Below are 16044 nucleotides of genomic sequence, written 5' to 3'. Positions count from 1 at the left end.
AATATATATTCGGTTCCATACGTTTATATAAATAGTAAATTAATAGTTAAAATACTGTTACTTTATCCATTTCAAATTAATTTTTGTTTAGGATTTCTTTTATTCAGATCAAGAAAAGCAACAACTATTTGCCGGTTTCTCTAGCAGTAACTTGTTCTTGTTGGCACTCAGCATGAATATCCTCATGTTATCTGATCGAAACTAGCCTAAGCATGTATTTGGTTGCAAGGAAGAAAAATAATAGTAAGAAATAGTGAGAAAAATAGATGAATAAAATAAGTATGAATTAAAGTGAAAATTGAAGTGTTTGGCTTAAAAAATGAGAATAAAAAAATATTAGATAGAGTTTTTTAATTTGAATAAAAAAAATGAAACAAAATAGCATAATAAAACTTAAATTATTAGTTTATGATGTATCCCTTCTTAAATCATCTTTAATGCATCTTAAAAATTTGGCACACAAATGTCTTTGATTGTATTATATTAGAAAAAACCAAAGAATTGTTTAATGCATCTTAAATGTTTGGTGCACAAATGTCTTAATTGATTGTATTACCATTTAATCTATTATATTAAAATAATTCACCAAAAAAATATTAGAAAAAAAAAAAAAAAAAGAATTACAAGTAATTAATGTGTTGAATTTAAAATTAAATAGTCTAAATGGTGTTTTGATTTAATTTTTGGTAAAATAATCTTTTGCTAAAATTTATTTATTATTCAACCAAACCAAATTATTCTAAGATGTAGTATTGAGATACTGATACAAAAGAAAAAAATCTTAAAAAATTTCTTTTAATAAATTAATAAAATCTATAGTGGATTATTTGTGTTGAACACATAGTTTGGCTGTTATTACCTTTCAAATAATTGATTCCTTTAATAGAGTGTTTAATTCGGTGTCAATAACGTGATTTTTCACGTCAAATCAGAAACAAATAGTTTTAACTTGTTTCGGACAGAATTGACGTGAAAATATGTTATAAAACGCAGTATAACTGTAATGTTGAGCTAAGGTAAGTTATATGTGTGGCGGGTGAATAGAAGAAAGTTTTAAGATAAAGTGAGTGGTGGGCATAGCATGAAAACATCGGCACAAGTGGGTGAGCAATTTAAAATAGATGACAACAAAGTTAATTGATTATCAAATGATGTTAACTGATATATCAAAGAAGGTTAATTTAAGAAATCAAATTAATATAAAAAACTTTACCCACAATTTTTTATTTCTTTTCAAGATGATTCTTATCTATTAAACAAATTTTCTTATTTCTCTCTTACTTATGTTCACTTTCTTCTCCTCATTTTATCTACATGGAACAGAATGGAAAACTCGTCACTTAAAAACAATTTTTTTTACTTCTTCTCCTTAATTATTTTAAAAACAAAAAATTATTATTTTAAATAACAGTATTTTTTAAGAGTAAATTTTACTAAAATAATTTTAAAAACAAAAAAAATAATCATTACTATCTTCTTTGTTCCCTGGTTCTTCCTCCATCTCTCTTCTTGTTCTGCTCCATCACTTTTTGTTAATTTTTCTTTCTTACTTTTCTTTTTGGGTTTGTGTCACTAACAATCAAGATAGTTACACCCATATTTATACTTTCTGAATATTATTTTTGCACTCCAAATTTTTTCTTTAAATTTTAATTTTTTACTTTATCTTAATTCCTCCCGATATTGAATACAATGTAGGATTAAAGTATTAAATTACATTTTTCATTTTTCATCGATAACTTTTGTGATTTATTTAATATGAATTATACGTAAAAGGTAATTGGACATGTAAAATATAAGAAAGTTGGTGGATTTTTTTTACAATGTCTAGTTTATTTTGTAATGCATAATTGAGTTTTTGATTAATTAGGTCAAATTGGTTTTTTTTTACATACACCTAAGAAGTATTTTTTTAGAAATATGTTATAAAACAAACTTTAAAATAAATTTTTTTGAAACATTTAAAAAATGTATTTTTAAAATTTACTTTCCGAAACATTAAATATATTGTTCCTTTTTTTTTTAATATATGCTTCATAACATACATGTTTGGACTATTTTTTTTAATAATAAAAGAAATGTATATTGTTAATAAACAGAAGTGTATTTAATAAAATTCAAAAGTCATTATTCAATTTAAGTTTCTAAAACAAGTATAATGAAAATCTAGTTTACATAAACTTTTTGTGAACTAAGCCCAAATTAGACTAACAATTTCAAGTTTTATTTGTACTCAAAATTGATGTTTTTATTATGTGATATAAACACTTTATTAATATTATTTTTTAATTTATTCAAAACTTATATTATATTTGTATAAAAAATAGTAATTTAGTGAAAAAATAGGATTAAACATCTTTTCTGTCCTCCTAAATATGTAAATGTTTGTTTTTCGTCCCTCCATTTTAAAATGTCTATTTTTGGTCCTTCATTTTTCAAAATATGTTAAAAATTTTACCCTTTTAACTAACACCATTTACTTTTGGTCCTCCATTTTTTAAAATGTTTCAAAATTTACTCCCCTAACTAATATCATGAGTCCAATTTAATGATTATCCTACTAATATATGAACTCATTCTCCTTAATTGCTTCAAACAAAGAAATGTTGAACACTAGTACTACAATAATTGAACCGACAAAGAACTATTAGATGAAGAGAAGCAATTGGGAATAAAAACCCTAATGAGGGAAAAGTCTAGGCCAAGACACCAACCACTAGAGCCATAGTCACGAAGAATCATGAAGATTGGGCCAACATTGAGTTTAATGGGCCCAAGCTTCTCTTTACTTGGGGCATTCCTCAAGGTTCATTTATTTCTCTATTTGATGATAGGATTTCTCTTTTAGTTCAAATTTCTTGCCCTTGTGTTTTGGGCTTTGTAGAGTAAGATTTTGGGCCTTAGGTCTTGTTGGGTTGTTTTGGGCTTAATGGGCCTTAAGTTTTTAGGGTGCCAATATTGGGTTCATTTTGTTTGTCTTTTTAGATTAAATTTTATAGAAATTTTAGGTCATTGTATTTTGGCCATTGGCATAGGTTCAAGGCCTAATTAGAGTAGTTAGTTAATTAAGTTTAATTTAGGTTTCATTTTAGATGCATTTGTAGGCGATGTGCTTAGCCAATGGTGGCCACACATGGATAACATCAAATGACTCTAAAATGCAACCCAAATTAAACTTAATTGCACTATAAGCTTGAATGCACATGAGATTAGTTAGCTCGGTTAGATTTCAATTCATATTTCAAATTTGAATTCAATTTTTGGTGCCCCAATTTGCTTACTCTATATAAGGCTAGCCCTTGTGTATTCTTATGACTTTGATTCAGATATATGAGAGAGTACTTTTGGATTAGAGAATTCCCTTTCCTTTAAAGTCACTGAGAGCTCATTGGAACCTAGCTTTCTTGAGAGTTTTCCCAAGGAAACCTTTATTGTGAGGAGTGTTCTTGATTTTGTTGGTCTAAAGTGAGTGAGTGCACTAATTTAGCTTCATCTTCTTCCATTATCCATCACTTTTCTTTTATCCCTTCATCATCAAAGGCCTCAAAGTTGTTGCAAGAAACATTGGAGCATCAAAGGAGGGGAATCAATTTCACTTCTCCATGGATGTGCCATCACCTAACATGGAAACAATAGAATGTTATGCTTTTGAGATTTAAAATATCATGTATGGGCCTTGAACCACTCAGACATACATGAATCCTATGCAGACATGTGTGAGGAAATAAATGGATATTTTGAAAAATGAAAGACAAAAAATAAACGTTTTAAAATTTAAAGACAAAAAATGGATATTTACATAAGTAGGGGGCAAAAAAGATGTTTAACAAAATATATATATATATATATATATATATATATATATTTTTTTTTTTTTTTTGTTGATAAATTTAAGTTATATTTTTCGCTCATTATATTTTTGTTATGTTACGATAGTCTTTATATTAACTTTCTTTATACCAATAATATTAAAGTTACAACATAAAATTTTATTTAATTTATCTTATATCTCATTGTCAAGATGACTTTTTTATAAAGACTTTAGTGAGTTTTTATTTATGCTAGTATATACATTGATTTATAATATGTTTTTTAAATGTATACTAGTTAATATATATATATATATATATATATATATATATTTATTATTATTTTTTTTGTTGGAGAAAAAAAATATACACTATAATGAGGGGTTGAATAGTATATATCAAAAATTCTCAATTTTAAAAAATAGTGAAGTAGTAAGACTTTAAAGATGCAGTAATAGTGTGACGTAGTAGGTTGGTTCAAGGTTAGTGAATGCTAAAGGGAAGAGTATTTAAGGCTTTCTATGAGAACAGAGCCTCATAAGCTCATTGTGAAAGAAACCTAGAGAGAGGTTTTAGAGAGAATGACTCTGGTCCGTGAGTTCCTTTCTCTCCCAAACTTCTCTATTTGAATCTTCCTCTCCCCTAGGTCACTAATTCCTTCTTTCTTTTCTTGAATTCAGGCGAAGAAGTTGGTTATGGAGGATTGAAGTCTATGGGTTGATCTCGGAGGGAAAATCTTCTTCTTCTTCTACCTATTCTTGGCCATTTTAAGCCAATCTTCAAGTGAGAGAAGCTAGATTATAACTTATTGGTTGTATGTGAGTTTAGGAACTCATTTGGAGTAAGAATGCTGAGAATCATTGATTGATTTGAGGAACTTCTCATTTTCGGGGTTTCGGGAAAATTGGGAAATTGGTGATTTTGATGCATGGTGTGGTTGCATGTTGATTTTGAGGTTGTTTTTGAGTTGTATGGAGTTTATGTGTTGCTTTGCTTGGATTTCATGTGGTGGAAATCTTCTGATTTTCAGGTTTTTGAAGAAATTCTGAAGTTTTGGGGTTGACTGTTTGAAGTTGCGTCGGGCACATGTTCTTGGCACCGAGCACGTATTCATCAGAAGCACTCAATTTCAACTCACGTCAGACACGAGGGTAGTTGCACCGGGCGTGATTGAGATTGGGAGTCCCTGGATGAATTCACGCCAGGCGTGAGAGAACAACACTGGGCGCGATATCAGATGTTTTCTTTGTGTTTTGATTACTAATATGGCGTCAGGCGCGATTTGAGGGCTCTGGGCGTAGAGACTCCTTGGGGGTCTCTGCTTGGGGTGGCGTCGGGCACATGGTGAGAGCGTAGGGTGCGGAGACCCATAGGGGGTCTCTGTCTGATTTAGAGCCGGGCACAATGTGGTTGCGCCGGGCTTGGAGACTCCTGGGAGTCTCTGCCTACAAACACGCCAAGCGTGATGATTCTATGCCGGGCGTGGGAGAGCCTTAGAGCTCTCGGGTTGGGCCTATGCCGGGCGCGAGCCGATTTGTGCCAGGCGCGAGTTTAGTTGATGGAAATGTTGAATGTTGTGGTATGATGAGAAGATATAGTTATGTGTTGAACCATAGTTGTGTATTTTTTTGTAAAAATGTCGTATGTATGATTTGAATGAGTTGCTTTTTTGCTAAAACACGTTAAACATTGTTGAGGAGTCGTTGTGCTGTTAAAAGTTGTGAGTTGACTACGTTGTTTAAGTTGAAAGTTGATTTAGATGATGAGTTGAAAAGTTGTGTGTTATTTAAGTTGTTGAGTTGAGCTCTGTTGTTGAGTTGTAAGTTGATTGAGTTGTGATGATGAGTTGTTGATCAATAGGACTAGAGGAGATGTTTTAAAGTTGTTCATCCCATTGTGTGGATTGAGATAGTTGTGGTGCTCTAAGAGTCCAATTTGTTGAAAAACTCTCCTTGGGAAGTTATCCCTTAGAGTGGATGATGTGTTGTTCTCCTTTAGGACGTAGTTGATCCCGTGTGTGGGCAAGGTCAAGGCAAACGTGTATGAAGCAACCACGGTATAGGGGCCAGGTCGAGCTATACCGATTACAAGCGGCCAATTTGAGTAAAGTACAAAGTTGAGAACTTAGTTCCTAACTGAGTATCGGAAGGTTGTAGTATTTGGAGGATAGTCAGTAGGCTAATCCCATAGGTGGCTTAGTTAAGCTAGCTAATGTCGTGGTAGGCCTAAACCTAGTTGTCTTATCCTGATAGAGTACTATACTTCCTTGTTTAAGTGGTAAAGTCTAAGAAACCGTTATCGTGTTGTGGATTGATATCCAAATTTGTTGTTTACCTAGCAAGCCCAAAAGGTTATGTGTTGTCGGCTCAGTAGGACCTAGCCACTTAGACTGCTCATCCATGTTGTAGAAGATCTCCAAGTTGTAAATAAGTGACGACGCATAAGTTGTTGATGAGTTGAATTGATGTTGATATGAGTTGTATATATGTTGTTACGTTGTGAAGCTGTGATTGAACTGTGTGTTGCCATGTGTTGTATGTTGACTCTGTTGAGAATGATGATAGTGTTGTTATGTTGAAAGTTTCTTATTTAAAATATATGTTGATTCTTTTCACTAGCTTACCCTTGCATGTTTCCATGATCATACTATGTATGGGAGCAAAGTAGGGATAGGCTGGAGATGGGCAGTAAAGCAGCTGGTGATGCTCGGAGTTGGATGTTATTTTGTAGTCTCCCGGTTGTGGGTAGACATTTTGTGTAGATACTTATAGATAGTCGCTAGAAAAGTGACATAGTTGTGTGTGTGTGTATATATATATATATATATATATATATATATATATATATATATTGGAGATGATGTTACATCACTAGTACAAAAATGACTTTTAAAATCGGGGTTTTAAAATCGGTCATAAAGTAGCCGATTTTAAAAGTGACGCGGTAGCAATTTTGTAAATAATGGCATTACTTTTAAAATCGGCTACGTTATGATCGATTTTAAAAGTCTCTGACGCTACTTTTAAAATCGGCTCTTGAAGAGCCGATTTTAAAAGTATCACTTTTAAAATTGGCTATTTAAGAACCAATTTTGTATGTAGTTTTTAAAATCGATTCTTAAATAGCCGATTTTAAAAGTAGCACTTTTAAAATCGGCTATTGAACAATCGATTTTAAAAGTAGCATCAAAGACTTAATCTGCTATCTATGCTCCCATTCTCCCCCTAGCTCCATTCTCTACTCTTTGGCTTCAATAGTTCATATATTCTCCTCTTTACTCTCTCGGTCTCTCATCTAAAGTGTGCAGCTTCTCATTTTCTCGGAAGATTACAACATCAAGGTAACATTCTCTTCTCATGTCTCTTATTTCGTTGTTGCTGGGCAATTTTTGAGTCTGGAACGGCCCGTTCTGCTTGCAGAATGGCCCATATTGCAAGCAAAACGGCCCGTATTACAAGCAGAACGGGCCGTACTTCAAACAAAACAGCACGTTCTGCATATCTCTATAGATTTAAAGGAAAATTAAATGGATCTATGTGTGAAGTGCAGTTTCCGGCCGAGGTGTTGTTTCCTTTTGTGTAGGCTCGCGTGCACGCAAAGTATTTGATAAAAAGGCAAAAATAATTGTGCATTTTTTTGTATGTGTGCGTGTTGTGCTTCTTAGATTTATCCGGTGGCTGGGTTTCTATTTTTATGATTCACTCTTGCAATCCATTTATGCCAGGTGTTCTTGTGTTGTTGGTAACAAAATGGATGGAAGTGTTGAGGCTTTAAATGAGCACTTGAGAATCAACGGAGTTGAGCCGTTGCCCGAGGATTTTGATGCAACTGCTGTAATCATAGATCCCGTGCCTGCTGCAGTTGCGGACATAGGCATTGTCAAGGAGAAAGCAGATGACGAGGTTACTGGGGATCGGGAAGCTCATATGGCAAGTGTGTTGGCCAGATACAAAAGAGCTTTGACTGAAAGGACAAAGCATCATTTAGGTTTGACAATATTTGCTTGTTTAATCTTGTTGTGTTGTATGCGGGAAGTCAACAAAATTATTCAGATCATGATACTACTTTTATTTCTTCCCTTGGGATTTTGCATAATTGCTATGCTGCATTGGTTGTGTCAACCCAAGTTACCTAACTCAGCACCAGCACTTACCAATTAGCATTGCACTTGTTCTTCATTGGCTAGCTACGAGTTATGTTTATAGTTTTACTCATTTTGTAGTTTAGGATGCATCATAATTTGTAAGTTACTTTGATTACATATATGGTTGACATTTACCAACTCTTTTTATTTGTATGTAGTTTGATATGTTAAAAACATATGAATTGTCTAGTATTTTATTAATTTGCAGGTTTTGTTCAGGGATCCTCCTAAAATAAGTCAAATATTTAAAAAAAAATTAACCATTTTTAGCATCGGTCATGCCATGACCGATTTTAAAAGTCTCACTTTTTAAAATCGGCTCTTTTAAAATCGGTCAGAGAACCGATTTTAAAAGTAAAAAATGACCGATTTTAAAAGTGTTTTTTCCACTAGTGATATATTATATTACTGTCTACAGTATATATATTTATATGTGCTGTTAGTATTGTGCTGTGAAATGAGACAACCATGGCGGGTCGTTACAAATAAAGTACAACAAATAAAGTGAAACAAGTATTTTTATACTGGTTCGTCTCAAATCTAGAGACTACGTCCAGTTCTCAATCCAACCAGATTGAGTTTCAATATTTTCTAAAAGATACAAGTATTCTTTAAGTAAGTCACTTCTGACTCAAAATTAAGTAGTCTTTAACTTGGCTCTTCAAATAACTACTTTAAGCTCAAACACTAAGTATTATTTTCAACCAAGCCTCTTCAAGCTCAAACACTAAGTATTCTTTTAACAAGTATCTCCAAGCTCAACCCTTACAAATAGAAATTTGAAAAGAGTTACTAAGATAGTTTTATCTCTTCTAGATGTGATGCTATGAAAATTAAGGACAAATAAATTGTACAAGAAAGAAAGAATGTATCTAAAAGGTATGAACTTCATTTTTTTTATTGTTACTTTCCCTTGTGTTCTCTCGTAATGTATATCTTTGTCCTTCATATTCTGTCTTGATTGAGAATCCCTTATATAGTGCCTTGGAAGAAAATGACCGTTGAGTAATCTTTTCAGGATGCTTCGTTTGTCTTCTCTTTGAGATCAGAGAGAAAGAAAGACTAAATTAGTTGTTACTACAAGTATTTAATGCTTTGCATGAAGATGTCCATCTATTATTTGATCTTAGAAGCTACTCATCATCATTTCGTTAGGTAAGGTGAAAAATAATGGCTAAATCAGAGCAATGTAGCGTGTTCAAAGTTCCTGACTACTTTTCCATGATTTTTGAGATTTTTCTCTTTCTTTTTGATGCAAGGATTTTACCTTCCATTTTTAGCAATTTTTGGTGTCTTCAAGGTAGCTTTATCATTTGATCGGTTAAGGAATAAAGTATTAAATGCTCTTAAAAAGTAATATGAATTTATAATGAGAAATAAATATAGCATTGATTTAGATTGTGTGTTTCGTCTAATGTCCTTCGTCTTATAGAGGAAATATGATGTTTGCTTTGTTTGAAATAGTTTCCTGGAGAAAATTTGTTTGTTATCATTGAAATTTATTGTTGTTTTTTTTTCATTTTTAGTTTCTATGAAAAAATTATTATTTCACCCTTAATCCTTTATAATATTTCAAAAATAATTCCTACCATAAAAAATATATATAGGATAAATGTAATACATGTTATATTCATTTTATTCACTTTAGTATTGTCACGTAGATAAATAGATTTTTTTAGATAGAATTTAAAAATTCACTTCACTATTGTCACTTTATCACACTCTTCACGTACAACCTCTCTAAGCTATGAAACGTCGCATTTTGGTTGTTGTGGGTGTTACAGGTCAAGCACCAATCTCCCTTCTCCAATAAGGTGTTCCACTTGTCACTATGACGGTAATTGCAGTAAGTGATGATAATCTTGATGTCATAAGCCAACTAGGGCAATTCTTTTTAGCATTGGATGAAGTAACATTGACGATGACGCCAATAGAGCAGTGAACACTATAAGAAAAATGCAAATTTTTTACAAACATAATCCGTTGGTAAAAAGGAATATCAGTAAAAAAGAAAAAAAGAATTTTCGACGGATGCAAATCCGTTGGAAACAATTTAATCCGTTAGAAATTTCTGACGTATATATTCGTTGAAAATCGTTTGAAAATCTTTGTGTGATTCCGACGGATAAGTCTGTCAGAAAATTTGTTTGATTTTAATAAACATTAATGTAACACCTTTCATATTTAGAAGGTCACTCATCCCTAAATTACTACAAGTTAAGCATGCTTAACTATGGAGTTCTAATGAGATAAGCTACCAAAAAATAGATACATCTTGTTAATATAGGTAGTATAAATTTATTCATTTAAGTCATCTTCAACTATACAATCTCATACTTGTACTATCTCTAGATCTCTTTCATTCTAGTGTATACGGATTATTATAAAATATAATAATATATATAATAATTATATTAACCAATAATAATAATTATATTATATTTAATTAGTCTTTATTTGTATATATTCTTACTTTTGTAATTAAAAATCTACTTATTTCAATTTAAAATTAATATTATGATATAATTTAAATTATTTATTATAAATTTAAAAGTTTAAATAATAATTTATATATTTTAAAATATTATTTTTATCATTTATAATGATAATATAATTTATAAAATTATAAATATTTATTACATATTTATAAATTAAATTTTAACATTTTAAATAAATAATTAATTAACTTAATATATTTATTTATCTTAAATCTAAGATATAAAACTCAAAAAATGTATTTATCCTTATTTTATTTTCTAATTATCAATCATTAATAAAATAATAATTTAAAATCTTATCTAATTATATCATAATATTTTCATATCAAATTTAAAACCATATATTAGTTATACAAAAATATCAAGATCATATAGTAAATTGTCAATAATATTCTAATTAAATAATTTAAAATAATCAATTTTTTAACTATATTATTAACAAATAGTTTATTCCAAAAGTAATCAATTTTTTATATATTAATTATTTGTAAAATTTAATAACTTTTAATTTAACAGTTAGATCGATAAAATTCAACATACACCATGATTTATTGAACAGAGTAACTTTACCAAGAGTTACTTTGTGAGTCATTTGATTCTTTCTCTCTCTCTCTCTCTCTCTCTCTCTATATATATATATATATATATATAATTTACTAGTCCTTTTTAGATAACAATTTATTAGAATATATATATATATATATATATATATATAGATATTTAAAATTTTATTGATCTTTTTTAATATATGATTGTCAATTTTAATCATTTTTATCTAATGAAATATTAAACATTTTCGATGAATGCAATTTTTGATAGATTATTAAACATTTTTGACAGATCATATTTTTGACAAACCATTATCCATTAGTAACATTCTGTCGAAAAATTTTGACTTAAGCATCTGCCAAAAATTTTTGTAAAAAATTCTTATATTTTCGACAAATATAAATTCATCATAAATATTTCATTGATAATATAACTTTTTCTACGAATTTTTTTCCATCGGTAATTTCTGACAGATATATCTGTCAAAAATATAAATTTTCTACAGATTTGTATCCGTCGAAAATATAAATTTTTTGACAGATTTATAGTCGTCAAAAATTATCTGTTGGTAAAATCTGTTGGAAATATAAATTTTTGACAGATTTTTATCCATCGAAAATTATCCGTCGGTAATATAACTTTTCCTACGAATTTTTTTTGCTATCAGCAAAATCCGTCGTAAATATAAATTTTCTGACAGATTTGTATCCATCGAAAATTATCCGTCGATAATCTGTATTTTTCTTGTAGTGGGACACTTTAGCAATGCATGAACTCTTGCACAATGGGAGAGTAGCTAAACGTGAGGTTGAACTCCTCCATGATGAAGTGGTGGCTGTAGCGACCTCACTAAGGCAATGGTCATTGAGGACGAATTTGGCAACATTGTCAAGATCATGAATTGTGAAAAGTTATTCCTCGTTAGGGGGATTGGGGTTAGGATTAAAGGTTTAGAGTTTGTGACGTTAGATTTGGATTGAAAAGGGGAAGCATAATTACAAGGGTGGAGATTTGGGTTTGGGGTGTAGTGAAGTGTATTTTTAAATTTTGTCTAAAAAATTTAAAATCAATGTACGCATGCGTTAATAGTGAAGTGAAATAACAAATATAATAGTATAGTGAAGTGTATTTTACTAAGTATTACACCGCTCAATAATTTTATATTAAATGTGAATTTTGTTAAATCCAAACGTTAGATTAAAAGTTTTTTACTCTTAAATCATATATACAAAATTTTATATTAATCTAAAATGATTTGATACTTCATTCATATAAAACAAAATTGACGTAATATATACATTTCAAAATATATTAAAATATAAATACTTTGATTACCTTCAAGTTGTTGTTCAATTTTAATAAAATTTGATATAAACATATAAAATGATATGAACTTTCAATCTAACGGTTAAATTTATAAAATTCATATTTAATATAAAAGTTATTAAGCGTCATAATACTTAGTAAAATTATACCGATATTATTATATCATTTCTCTCTCTTTAATATGAAAGTAATATGTTATTTTCGATTACACTCATATGGTAGCATTTCCCCCAAATTTATCTATCTACGCTTGGCACGATGTGTTTAAATGAAATTGTGTTTTACACGAGTGATGAGTATATATATCACGCAAATGAAATATCACATCAATTATATTGTTGTTTTCAATTCAAAATCTTAAATAAAATTAAACAATATTTATTGTATATAAAAGTTGTAATAATTATATTAAACAAAAGTGTTTTTAAGAGTAATTTTTCAATGAAAATATCTTTAGTATTTTTTTTTCCAATCAAAGTGTGCTTTAGAAATTTTATATAAAACCTTTTTTTAATATATCATTTTAACATTTATTTTAAATTCTAAAATTTCAATGCTTTCCTGAGAAGAAACTATTGAAGTTAAAAATTGTTAGATCAAAATATGATATTTGAATCTCTTTGAAATATAAGTTTTAATGTTAACAAACTTGAATGCTTTTGTAAGAGATTATTTTTTCAAATCTTATAGAAAGACAGATTTAGAAAGATGATTACAACAACAATTAAATTAATAAAATAAAAAATGACTAACAAAATTCATAGTGTTACATGTAATAATTTTTTTTAACTTCTTATCTAACATGATCTTATTTATCATAAATATTTATAAATTAAATACTTTTTTTAATAAGCAAATAAAAGATATATTAAAAATAGTACAAGGGACTTCAATTCATAATACAAAAACTAGCTTCAAAATCTTACAAATAGAATTATGAAACTAGAAAAAATATCATCTATCCAACAAATGCATCATGAATTAAATATTAGTGTTTTAAAATAAATTATCAAAAACTAAAAATAATTTTGTGTTATATATTTAAAAATATTTATTTATAAAATTTTTAAATATGATCATATATTCAAACATAATATTTATTTATATATATAATAAATACATTATAAAAATAAAATAATAATTTTATTTATTCATATATAAGATTATAAAAAAAATACTCATACATCTGACTCAATTATCAACTAATAAACCGACTTTTGTGATTTATGTAAGAAATATTTAAGTCAAAAAAAAAAAAGCATAACTAGAAAGATAATAATTAATCTTATCTTCAATTAAACAGATAAATATAAGTAAATATATTCTTGTAAAGTCATACATATTAGTTTAGAAAAAGTAATAGAAGAAGAAGTATCATATTTCTTGCTTTAAGAGAATAAGTCCAAAAATGAAAGCGTGAAAGAAATGATTCAGCATTCATGTGTTTTAAAGCATAAAAGCTTTTGCTTTGTTTATAATGGAAGCAACAAGAAAATATTCGCGGGGATTGTGATTTCTTTTATCAATTGCATTGAAGTAGTGTACAGCAATTAGTGCAAATAGTGGACAACATGTTCTAAAGTGACAACTTCCACACAAAAAAAGATTATGAAATACATGCTAATGCCACCACAAGAAAGTCCATGCACAAAATAAAAAATAATGTAAATTCGTATTAATCTTTAATCATCAATTGTAAGCTGTTTATGAAAATAAAAAACAAAAAACTCATACACTAGAGTATTTGGTGCTTTTACCTCAGAACTACCAATCTCTTAATATTTATATTTACAAAAATATTGTCACCCATATCAAATAATTTTATTTTATTTTTATAACAAATGAACCATGACAATTGAGATACCTAGAAGGCCACAAAATATAAGGAAATAAAAGTGACCAAGAAAGATTCCCTATCCATTTCATTTACCTGGGAATTGGGATCCAGTGGCGTTGTGGAAGGGAACCCTCTAGCAACTTAATGGAATATTTTTAAATATTCTATGTGCATTATAAATTATAGTTACATATTTTTTGGTACACGAGAAAATAAAGAAAACAAAAAGGAAAGAAGAGCCTAGAAATTAGAATCTTTCAATTTCAAGCGTAACTCCTACGCACTGTCAGCAAGGAAAGAGATCTGATTCCATTCTACATAAAACACCTATTTTTGATTAAACCAAAATTTGACTACATAAGTATTTTGAGATTTGAGAATCTAACTATAATATTAATCAAATCAACAAATGTAACATGTAAAATTAAAAGAGTATTTTTTTTTTCTTTTCAAAAAATAAGAAACACAAATTAAAACTCAAAATATATTGTAATATGTTACTATACTATAAATTGGAATTTCTTATTTGGATAGTGAAACTATCACTCTACTCTCATAATTAGGGGATTTTATCACCACCCTATCAAACATCCTAATTTTCATAATAATAATGATATTAAATTTGTTTAATTATTAATTATTTTATTGACTTAATTAATTAAATTAATTGAACTTATAAGATAAATTAAGGATATTTTTAGAAAATAAAAATATGTTGAACTAAGTGTGTTAGTTTTGTGGATTAAGTGAAGGGTTAGATTTAAGAAGTCGAATCCAAAGCCTAACTTATCATAGCCAAGAGTGAAGCAATTGTTAATATGCTTCGGTTTTTAGTTTTGTATTTCCTGATGCTTGAGAGAAAACTGTAGAAGAACTGTTGGTAAAGGAGTAAGAATAACTATAATCTAATTGATGAATCACCATTAAGAGATTGTGTGATTATCATTTGAAATAAGAGTGAGTGAGATTGTCATGTGTCATATATAAGGATTGTGGATAGTGAAAAAAGTAAATATTTATTTTATATAATTAAATTTTATATAAATACCCTTAAATTTATAAGTTATATTAACATTACAATTCATAATAAATAAATAAAAATTACTATATAAATTATATTTTAAATTTATGATAAATAATTTATACTACAATATAATATTATTTTTAAATATTGATAATTTATTTTAAAATATTAAAATTTAATTTAAAAATAAAAATAAAAAAAGATAAATTAATATGGGTAAAATGTTAAGAAAAATGCCTAAAATTATACCTTGATTGAAAAAAAAATAACTAAAATCACTCATAACTAATTAACACTTTTATTTAAGATAATTATTCTAAGATTTAAATATGTTTTCATTTTCTTAAATTTAGGGTAAATTTGATTTTGGTTCCTGAAATTTAAAGTTGTTATTTTTATAGTTTATGTAATTTTTTTTTAAAAAAAATTAATTTTCCAGGTTATCAATAAAAAATCTGAAAGTGACATATTAAAATAGTCATACACTATTAATTGAAATTAATGTGATATTTTCACTAACATTAACATGATATTTTCACTAACAAATACATCACTAGGTGTAACGTAGTAAGTTGTTGTTTAGAGTTTAGTTAACGCTAGAGAGAATAGTATATAAGACTTTCTCTGAGAACGAAACCTCATAAATTCATTCTCAAAGGAATTCTAGAAAGAAGCGTTCTAGGTCTGTGAACTCCTTTCTCTCTCAAATTTCTCTCTTTGATTCTTCTTCTCTAGATCACTAATCTCTTTTGTCTCTTCTTTGAATTCAGGCTAAAAAGCGTGATTTTAGTGGATTGAAGTATACGAGTCAACCGTTCATAAATTCTTCTTGTGACACCCTCTACCCCGCATACCAT

The sequence above is a fragment of the Cajanus cajan genome, chromosome 7, assembly GCF_000230855.2.
Source record: "Cajanus cajan strain Asha chromosome 7, NIPB_CcT2T_4, whole genome shotgun sequence".
In the NCBI taxonomy this organism is placed as follows: domain Eukaryota; kingdom Viridiplantae; phylum Streptophyta; class Magnoliopsida; order Fabales; family Fabaceae; genus Cajanus; species Cajanus cajan.
The sequence above is the reverse complement of the archived record's forward strand: the minus strand, read 5'-3'. Positions refer to the sequence as shown.